This window comes from Meles meles, chromosome 8, assembly GCF_922984935.1.
Source record: "Meles meles chromosome 8, mMelMel3.1 paternal haplotype, whole genome shotgun sequence".
NCBI lineage: Eukaryota > Metazoa > Chordata > Mammalia > Carnivora > Mustelidae > Meles > Meles meles.
In genome coordinates this window covers 42,547,473-42,558,280 of record NC_060073.1, presented here as the reverse complement: position 1 = coordinate 42,558,280, position 10,808 = coordinate 42,547,473, and the positions used below count along the sequence as shown (strand labels likewise).

At 34.5% G+C, this 10,808-nt stretch overlaps 1 non-coding gene across 1 annotated transcript; it reads left to right on the top strand.

Moving 5' to 3' along the window:
• The first annotated feature begins 6,107 nt into the window (after nt 1–6,107).
• Nucleotides 6,108–6,212, top strand: LOC123950168. The gene has a single exon (XR_006820163.1). It is a non-coding gene; the product is annotated as a U6 spliceosomal RNA (small nuclear RNA).
• The last annotated feature ends 4,596 nt before the right edge of the window (nt 6,213–10,808 follow it).

The window sequence follows — 10,808 nt, the reverse complement described above, 5'->3', positions numbered from 1 at the left end:
GAATAAGTCTGAAAGACATCATGGTCTGCTAGAGATAGGCATTTAAATAAATAATTGGAATATGATATGATAAAAATATGGCCCAAACTTGACATGTAGAATCACATATGTATGAAGATGGTTAGATTTACTCTGCAACATAAGGACAACATAAACAAAATAAGCAATGGATCATTTTTTTTTAAAGATTTATTTATTTGACAGATAGAGATTACAAGTAGGCAGAGAGGCAGGCAGAGAGAGAGAGAGGAGGAAGCAGGCTCCCCACTAAGCACAGAGCCCGATGTGGGGCTTGATCCCAGGACCCTGGGATCATGACTTGAGCTGAAGGCAGAGGCTTTAACCCGCTGAGCCACCCAGGCGCCCCAGCAATGGATCATTTTTAAATGGAATTTTTCACTTTAGAGAATTTAGATAATATAGGATGCAAAAGAGAAAAGTCATTATTAACATTTTGACTTGTATATTCCACTCTTAGTATTTTTTCTTAATTTACCAAATGAGATATTACTGCATCTACTTTTCTCCTTAAGCAGCTTTCTATGGTATTAAATACTTTCCTACAATGTCATGTTAATAGTTGCAAAAGATGCAATCTTGTGTACAGTCAAACATTTTTAAAATCAATCTGTTTCAGCTGCTTCCTAGTTTTTATACTTATGAACAATGTTCTATTAAATATCCTTGCAGATTGCACTCTTCAACAATGTTTTCTTTTTTTTTTTTTTAAGATTTTATTTATTTATTTGACAGAGAGAGGTCACAAGTAGGCAGAGAGGCAGGCAGAGAGAGACAGGAAAGCAGGCTCCCCACTGAGCAGAGAGCCCCATGCGGGGCTAGATCCCAGGACCCTGAGATCATGACCTGAGCCGAAGTCAGGGGCTTAACCCACTGAGCCACTCAGGCGCCCCTAATCTTTTCTTTAATATAAATTTCTTGCAGGGAAATTTCTGAGTCAAAAGATACAAATATTTCTGAATTTTTAGAGGGTATTATCAGATTTCCTGGTAAAGTGGTATAAATTCATATCTAACATCAGCATAATAAAGATGAACACTGCGGGTAATATTTTTAAAATTAAAACAAATTCCGATTTTCTCTTAAGATTTTTTTTAAAAGATTTATTTATTTACTTGAGGGAGAGAGGGAGAGAAATCTCAAGCAGACTCCATGCTAATTGCGGAGCCGATCATGGGGCTCCACCTCATGGCTCTGAGATCATGACCTGAGCCGAAACCATGAGTTGGACCCTTAGTCAACTAAGCCACCCAGGTGCCCCCAAATTCCAATTTTAAGTTGGATTTATTTGATTACTAGGAAGTTGGATATCTTTTCTGATGTGCATTTCCTATTTCTATGAATTATATTATGGATTTCTCCTTACGTCCATGGCCTGTATCTCTAGTTAAATGTTCACCTCGGTTATTTGTAAGAAGTTTCTTTTTCTTTTGATGATCTACTGTAATGCAAATGTGTTTTCTGTTGTCATTTGCTTCTTTTCGTTATGTTCCTAATATTTTCTTCATTGAAGTTTTAACTTTGTTCTAACTTGTCAACCTTTCCTTATAGATCTATATGAGAACTCAACCTTGTCAAGTCCTCTTCCACTCTGTGATTAGCTGGATATTTATAGTTTACACTTAAATAAGTGGAGCATTTGGAATTTATTTGGATATGTCACAAAGAATAAGGATTTAACATTTTTTTCCCCAAATGATGAGCCAGTTGTCCCACCTCTGCTTATTGATAATGGACCTTAGATCTTTTCCTCAACATTTTGAATCACTTATCAAGTTCATTATATACAAAGGTATGTTTCTGAACTTATCATGGTGTTCCAAAAAGTTTCCTGTCTTTTCTGAAAACGAAAATGCACAGTGCCACACTGTTTTAATTACTATTATTTTATAATATGTTCTAATATTTAATATCTAGGACAACTACCTCTGTGTCCTTTACACTGTTTATAATACTTCTTAAAAATGTTCTAGACTATTCTCAGACTTTAATGTTCTGGATATACTTAAAATTATATTTGAGTTTTAAAATATACAATTGGAACATTTATTGAAATTTCATTAAATTATAGATTAATCCGAGAAGAATTTGCATCTTTAATATAATCAGCCTTATCATTGTAGGACACGCCATGTCTCACCATTTACTCAAGTTTTCATTTATGTTCTTCAGTAAAGTTTTGTAGTTGTTTTGTTTATTGTATTTTAATTCCAATACAGTTAGCATACAGTGTTATATTAGTCTCAGGTAAAGAATTTAGTAATTTATGACTTATGTACAACATCTGGTGCTCATGACATGTGCCCTCCTTAATACCCATTACCTATTTAACCCATCTCTGTACCCTCCTCCTGGTAACCATCAGTTTGTTCTCTATAGTTAAGAGTTTATTTCTTGGTTTGTCTCTTTGTTCTTTTTTTTGTTTCTTAAATTACACATATGAGTGAAAGTGTGTGGTATTTGTCTTTTTCTGATTGATTTATTTCACTTAACGTTGCACTCTCTAGCTCCATCCATTTCATTGCAAATGGCAGGAGTTCATTTTTTTTTATGGTTCAGTCATATTCCTGTGTGTGTGTGTGTGTGTGTGTGTGTGTGTGTGTGTGTGTGTGGTGTGTATCACATCTTCTTTATCCATTTGTCGATCGATGGGCACTTGGGCTGCTTCCATAATTTGGCTATTGTAAATAATGCTGTTATAAACATAGAGGGGCATATATCCCTTTGAATTAGTGTTTTTGTGTTTTGGAGGTAAATACCCAATAGCATGATTACTGGATTATAAGGTAGTTCTATTTTTTTAACTTTTTGAGGAAACTCCATACTGTTTCCACAGTGGCTGCACCAGTTGGCATTCCCACCAAGAGTGCCAGAGGGTTCCTTTTTCTCCACATTCTCAGCAACTCTTGTTTCTTGTGTTGTTGAATTTAGTCATTCTGACAGGTTTGAGGTGATATCTCATTGTACTTTTGATTTGCATTTCCCTGATGAGATGTTAAGCCACTTTTCATATGTCTCTTGGCCATCTGCATATCTTTGGAGAAATGTCTGTTCATTTCTTCTTCCCAATTTTTAATTGCATTCTTTGTTTCTGGGTGTTGATTTATATAAATTCTTTATATATTTTATATACTATCCTTTTACTGGATATGTCATTTTCAGATATCTTCTCCCATTCAGCTGGTTGCCTTTTAATTTTGTTTTCTTCTCTGTGCAGAAGCTTTTTATTTTGAAAATAGTTTATTTTTAGGGGGGTGCCTGGATGGTTCAGTGGGTTAAACCTCTGCCTTCAGCTCGTGTCATGATATCAGGGTTCTGGGATCTAGTCCTGTATCCGGATTTCTGCTCAGCAGGGAGCCTGCTTCCTCCTTTCTCTCCCTTTCTCTCTCTCTCTCTCTCTCTCTCTGCCTGCCTCTCTGCCTACTTGTGATCTCTCTCTATCAAATAAATAAAATCTTTTTTAAAAAGTTGTAGCTGAAAATAGTTTATTTTTGCTTTTATTTCTCTTGCCTAAAGAGACATACCTAGAAAAATTTTGCTAGACATATCTAGAAAATTATAGTTATTTTAGATAGGTTTGGGTGCCCAGGTGGCTCATTCAGTTAAGCATCTGCCTTTGGCTCAGATGATGATCCCAGGGGCCTAGGATCAAGCCCTACATGCTTTTCTCTCTGTCCCTCCCACTGCTTGTGCTTTCTCTCTCTCTCCCTCTCAAATAAATAAAAAATAAATAAATAGGTTCTGCAAGTTTTGCTTCATCCAAGGTATTATATCATTCTTGTTATTACTACTGGCTCCTATTTTTCCATCATATTTTCCAACTGGTTGCTACTTTTCTATAGCATTCTATTCATAACTTATTGTTCAGTTATAGACAAATATTGTAATTAGTTCCAGTAGCACTTTTTATATTGGTTAAAAAACTCATAAGATAAATTTATAATTTTAACATGTTAAGTGTATAATACAGTAGTGTTAATTATATGCATATTGTTGTGCAACAAGATCTATAGACCTCTCACCTTGCAAAAGTGAAACTCTGTATCCGCTGAATACTAACTCCCTTTTCCCCTGTCCTAGCCCTTTATTTGTAATTTCTATTTTAATTGGTCTGACTACTTTAGATGCTTTGTATAAGTGGGAAAACACAGTTTTTATCTTTTCAAAACTGCTTTATTTCACGTAGCATAGTGTTGTCAAGGTTCATCTATGCTGAAACATATAACAGGGTTTCCTTGTCTTTATTTTCTTGGTTTTCCCGTATGGCAAATTATATAATCTATAAATAATTATAACTGTCTCTACTTTTCTGATTTTTCATTTCATTTCTTTTTCTGATACTTTATTACTTAGAAGAATCTTGGCTGTGAATTTCAGATAATTCCTCATAATGTTATGTTTTGGTAGCAGAGTAAGTTACATTATTACTTTTTTTGTTTATTGAGGTTTTTTTAAATCAGGAATGATGTTAATAGATTATTTTATAAAAAATAGATTATTTTATGTTGAATCATTTTAGAAATTTTAAAATAAACTCTGTTTGGGTATATTACATCACTCTTTTTCAAATATGCCAAAATCCAAAATCGGCAAGACAGGAAACAACGTGTGTTGGAGAGGATGTGGAGAAAGGGGAACCCTCTTACACTGTTGGTGGGAATGTAAGTTGGTGCAGCCACTTTGGAGAACAGTGTGGAGATTCCTCAAGAAATTAAAAATAGAGCTCCCTATGACCCTGCAATTGCACTACTGGGCATTTACCCCAAAGATACAGATGTAGTGAAAAGAAGAGCCATCTGTACCTCAATGTTTATAGCAGCAATGGCCACGGTCACCAAACTGTGGAAAGAACCAAGATGCCCTTCAATGGACGAATGGATAAGGAAGATGTGGTCCATATACACGATAGAGTATTATGCCTCCATCAGAAAGGATGAATACCCAACTTTTGTAGCAACATGGATGGGACTGGAAGAGATTATGCTGAGTGAAATAAGTCAAGCAGAGAGAGTCAAGTATCATACGGTTTCAGTTATTTGTGGAGCATAACAAATAACATGGAGGACATAGGGAGATGGAGAGGAGAAGGGAGTTGAGGGATATTGGAATGGGAGATGAACCATGAGAGACTATGGACTCTGAAAAACAACCTGAGGGTTTTGAAGGGGTGGGGGGCGGGAGGTTGGGGAACCAGGTGGTGGGTAATAGGGAAGGCACGTATTGCATGGAGCACTGGGTGTGGTGCAAAAACAATGAATACTGTTACGCTGAAAAGAAATTTTTAAAAAGTGAAAAAAAAAATATGCCCAAATAAGGGTGCCTGTATGGCTCAGGCAGTTAAATGTCTCACTTGATTTCAGCTCAGGTCATGATCTCAAGGTTGTGATACTGAGCCCTGTGTCAGGCTCCATGCTGGACATGGAGGCTGCTTAAGTTTCTCTCCCTCTCTCTTTGTCCTACCCTATTTCCCCTCTAAAAAAAAATTCTATCTATCTATCTATACATAGATTGTTATAAATATATATATTTCCTTAAATGTCATTTTAATAGTTGTAAAGGATGCAATTGTATAATTGTGTGTACATTCAAACATTTTTAAAATTCACCAACCACTCAAGATATAAAATAGTCTGATTATCCCCAAAATGTTACCTCATGCTAGCTCCTGGCAACTCTGACCCCGTTGCTTATAGTTTTGCCTTTTATTTATTTTTTTAAAGACTTTATTTATTTGACTAAATTTATTTATTTATTTATTTGACACAGAGAGTGTCTCTGACAGACAGAGAGTGTTAACTCTTGTCACCATGTTGTTCATTGGATCCCCAGAATTATTCCTTCTGTAACTGGAAATTTGTATCTTCTTTTTTTTTTAAAGATTTTATTTATTTCACAGGGAGAGAGAGATCACAAGCAGGCAGAGAGGCAGACCGAGAGGGAGTGGGAAGCAGGCTCCCTGTTGAGAAGAGAGCTGGATGCAGGGCTCGATCCCAGGACCCTGAGATCATGACCTGAGCCGAAGGCAGAGGCTTTAACCCACCGAACCACCCAGGCTCCCCTAGTTTTGCCTTTTAAAGAAGTATCATATAGTTCTTGTTTGGACAGTGCATATACTAAAATTGGAGTGAAACAGAAAAATTAGCTTGGCCCCTGGGCAAGAATATACACAAATTTGCAAAGAATTTCATATTGTTTCAAAAAGTCGTATAAATATTAAGGGGGACTCTTTGAGTGAAAAGGAAAGACCAAAAGTGACAAAGACAAGAGAGAAATAGAAAATCTCCAGAAACAACAATAAACAAGTAATAAATTGTCATATACATGGAACCATACAGCATGGAGCCTTTTCGTGTGACTTCTTTGACTTGGCATGATGCATTTGGATTCATCATGTTATTATATGCATCAGTAATTCATTCATTTTCATTGCTGAGTAGTATTTTAATTGTCGAGTGGTTGAATTTAACAAACTTTGTCTATCCATTCACCGGTTGATAAACCATATGGGTTATTTCTGATTTTTAGTGACTATGCATGAAGTTGCCAGCACCAGTCACTACAGGTTTTACTGGTATGTGAGTCTTCCTTCCTCTTGGGTAAATAGCTAGGAGTGAAATTACTGGGTCATATGGTAAGCACAAATCTTACTTTTATATGAAGCTTACTTTTATATGAAGTCAAATTGTTTTCCAAAGTGACTACACTGTTGTGTATATTCACCAACAATGTATGAGAGTTCCATTTGCTCTACATCCTCACTTGCATTTCCTACAGTCGGCTTTGTTTTCTTTTAGCCATTCTAACAAGTGGCATCTCATTGTGGTTTTAACTTGCATTTCCTTAGTAACTAATGATGTTAGCATGTTTACATGTGCTTATTGGTCATTCACATCTCTTCTTTGGTGATGTGTATGTTCAAATAGTTTGCTAACCAAAAATTTTTTCTTATTATAAAGAGTTATAAAGAGTTTTTAGATGTTCTGAATGTAAGTCCTTCATCAAATTATGTGCAAATATTTTCTCTGTGGTTTGATTTTTTTTATTTTTCTAGTAGTTGCTTTTATTTTTTTTTAAGATTTTATTTATTTATTTGACAGAGATCACAAGTAGGCAGAGAGGCAGGTAGAGAGAGAGAGGGAGAAGCAGGCTCCCTGCTGAGCAGAGAGCCTGATGCGGGGCTTGATCCTGGACCTTGGGATCATGACCCGAACTGAAGGCAGAGGCTTTAACCCACTGAGCCACCCAGGCGCACCTAGTTATGGCTTTTAAAGAACATAAATTTAAAAGTTTTATTAAGTCCATTTAATCAGTTTTTTTCTGTTATGATTCATGGTTTTTGTGTCTTAAATTTAAGAAATATTTGCTTAATATAAAATTGCAAAGGTATTTTCCCATATTTTATTCTAGGGATTTTATAATTTTAGTCTTTACATTTACATCTGTGACCATTTTGGGTTAACTTTTATGTAATGACTAAAAATTGAGATTTTATTTCATTTTAAATTTTTTGGCATATGAACGTTCTATTTATTTCCAGCACCGTTTACTGAAAAGACTACCCTTTCCTCATTGAATAACCTGGACAGTTTTGTGAAAAATCAGTTGACTATGTCTGTGGCAAATTTGTAGATCCTCTATTCTGTTTTAATCTATATGTCTATACTTACTTGACTATCTCACTATCTTTATTAGTGTAGCATTATAGTAAGTTTTTTTTTTTAAGTATAGGTGACACACAATTTCAGTTTCAGGTGTAGAACATAGTGATTTAACAAGTTTGTACATTAAGTTGTGTTCATCTCAAGCGTAGCTACCATCTCTCCCATTACATCCTTATTACAATATCATTGACGCATTCCTTATATTGTGCCTTGTATTCCTGTGACTTATTTATTCCATAACACGAAAGCTGTATCTCCCTCACCCTTCACCTATTTTACCCCTTCTCCCACCCCCCCCTCTGATAACCATTAGATTGTTCTTTGTATTTAGGTCTGATTCTGCTTTTGTTGTTGTTGTTGTTATTGTTTATTCATTGGCTTATTTGTTTTTAGATCCCATTTATGAATGGGATCATATGTTATTTGTCTTTCTCAGTCTGACTTATTTTACTTAGCAGAATACCCTTTACATCCATCCATATTATTTCAGAAGACTCGCTCTCATCTTTTTTTATGGTTGCATAATATTCCATTGTTTATATAAGAACCATGTTTTCCTTTTCTATTCATCTGTTGGTGGACACTTGGTCTGCTTCCATATCTTGGCTATTGTATATAATGCTGCTTTCAATATAGGGGTGCACTTATATTTTCAAATTAGTGTTTTCATTTTCTTTGGGTAAATATTCAATAGTGGAATTATTGGGTCATGATATTTCTATTTTTAATATTTCTATTTTTAATATTTTAGTGCACAAGGGTTCCTCAAAATCAGTTGATGTTCTATTTTTTCAAAGTTGTTTTGGCTACTTTAGGTATTAGATTTTCTATATTAATTTTAGAATAAGCTTTTGATTTATATTTTATGTAAAGTATCCTACTGGTATTTTGATTGAGATTTATTTAAATCCATAGACCAATTTAAGCAGAGCTGACATCTTCCTGGTATTGAGTCTTGTAATCCATAAATGTGGTATATCTATTTATGTAGGTATTTAATTCCTCTTATCAGTGTTTTATAGTTTTCACCACGTAAATCTTACACATATTTGCTTAGATTTATTTCATTTTTTTCATGTTTTTTGATGCTATCGCAAGTGAGATTTAAAAATTTAATTTGATTGTCCATTGCTAATAAATAGATATGATTGATTTTTGTAAAATGACTTGCATATTAAACCTTGCTAAAGTCACTTGTTACTTCTAGGACCATTAAAAAATAGATTATGTGGATTTTCTACTAGATGATCATGTTGTCTGCAAATAAAGAGTTTTATTTCTTCTTTTACAATTATTTTATTTATTTTTCTTGCATCTTTGCACTGGTTACAATCTCCAGTATAATGGAGCAAAAACATCCTTGCCTCCTTGATTTTAGTGAGAGTATTATCTCCTTTCTTACCACTAAGCACAATGTTAGTTATAAGTTTTCATAAATGGTCTCTATAAGGTTGAGGGAATTCCTTCCTATTCCTAGCTTGCTGAAAATGTTATCATGAATGGATGTTGGATTTTTGTCAACTACTTTTTTTTTTTCTTTTGCACCTATAATATGAGCACAGAGCATTTTGTTTTTAGTTCGCTGGCATGAATGGCTAACTTTCAAATATTGAATCAACCTTGCATTTTGGGGATAAACTCTATTTGATCATGATGTATAATCTTTTATATATTGATGGATTCAATCTGATAAAATTTTGTTAAGGATTTCTGTGTTTGTATTCATGAAATTCTTTTCCTATAATGTTTTTCTCTGAGTTTGCTATCAGGATAATGCTGGCCTCATAAAATGACTCAGGAAATGTTTTCATCCCTTCTATTTTGTGTAAGGGTGTGTATGAAATTGGCATATTTTTTCCTTAAATGTTTGGTAGAATTCACCAGTGAACCCATTCTAGGCCTGAAGTATTATTTATAGCATAGCTTGGATAACAAATTCATTTGCTTTAATAAATAAAGCTGGCTCAGGCAGTAGAGCATGTGACTCTTGGTCTTGGGGTTGTGAGTTCAAACCCCCATATTGGTCTTGGAGCTTACTTAAGAAAAAAAAAAAAACTAGACAGAAATAGTGAAAAAAAAAATAAAAATAAAAAATAAAAATAAATTTTAAAATGGCACTTATTAAACAGATAGCTATGTGCCTTCTATGAGTAAGACACTGAAGAGCTGTGGCGGACACCAAAAGAATATAATCTAGGACCTAAAGTATAAGCTGGAGAGTATCATGCCTGAATGTTCAGAAAATAATAAAGGACAATTAAGATTATCTATTTCTTCTTGATTACTTTATATCTTTCAAGGAATTTGTCTATTTCTCCTAAGCTATCAATTCATTGATGTAAAGATGTTTATAATATTATCTTATTATCCTTTTAGTTTGTGTAGGGTTTATATTGATGTCCTCTCTTTCATTGCTAATATTGGTAATCTGTGTCTTTCCTCTTTTTTTTCCTTGATCAACGTGGTTAGAAGTTTATCAACTTTATTGATCTTTTCAAGGGATAACTTTTAACTTTATTGATTTGTCTCTATTTTTTAAATTTTATTGATTTCTGCTCTTTATTGTGTCCCTCCCTTTGCTTGCTTTGATTTTAATTTGATCCCTTCTTTTAAATTTCATAAATGGAATCTTAGATTATTGATTAAAGATCTTACTTAGTTTCCAATATGAACATTTAATGCTGTATATTTTCCTCTTGGCTATATCAATATTTAGTTTTTAACATGAAAAATGAACTTGCTTCATGCTTAGGTTGAATTGACCGATTTCTAAATGCTTAATGAGAGTGTCTGCATTTCTTATCATGGATTGGTCATAAACGTTTGGGTCAGCAGGTCACATTTGAGTATTTCTGCTTTCGCTGTATGGGACCTGGGTTCTAACCCAGATTTGTTCACCACAAGGATTAAGAGATGAGGGCTGGAAGGAGAGTATGGTACCTGTGACCTCTGGGCCAGCCAACCAGAAAGAGAAAAGGACAGGTGTCAGCAACCTTTAGTTCCCCACATCACCCAGGAGAGAGAAGTGACTGCAGAGAATCTAGCCCTCTCCCACCTTAAACAGTAGTCCTTAGGAGGAAGGGCTAACTGTCATTCTAACATCTAGAAGAAAGTAAAAATTCTGTCTCT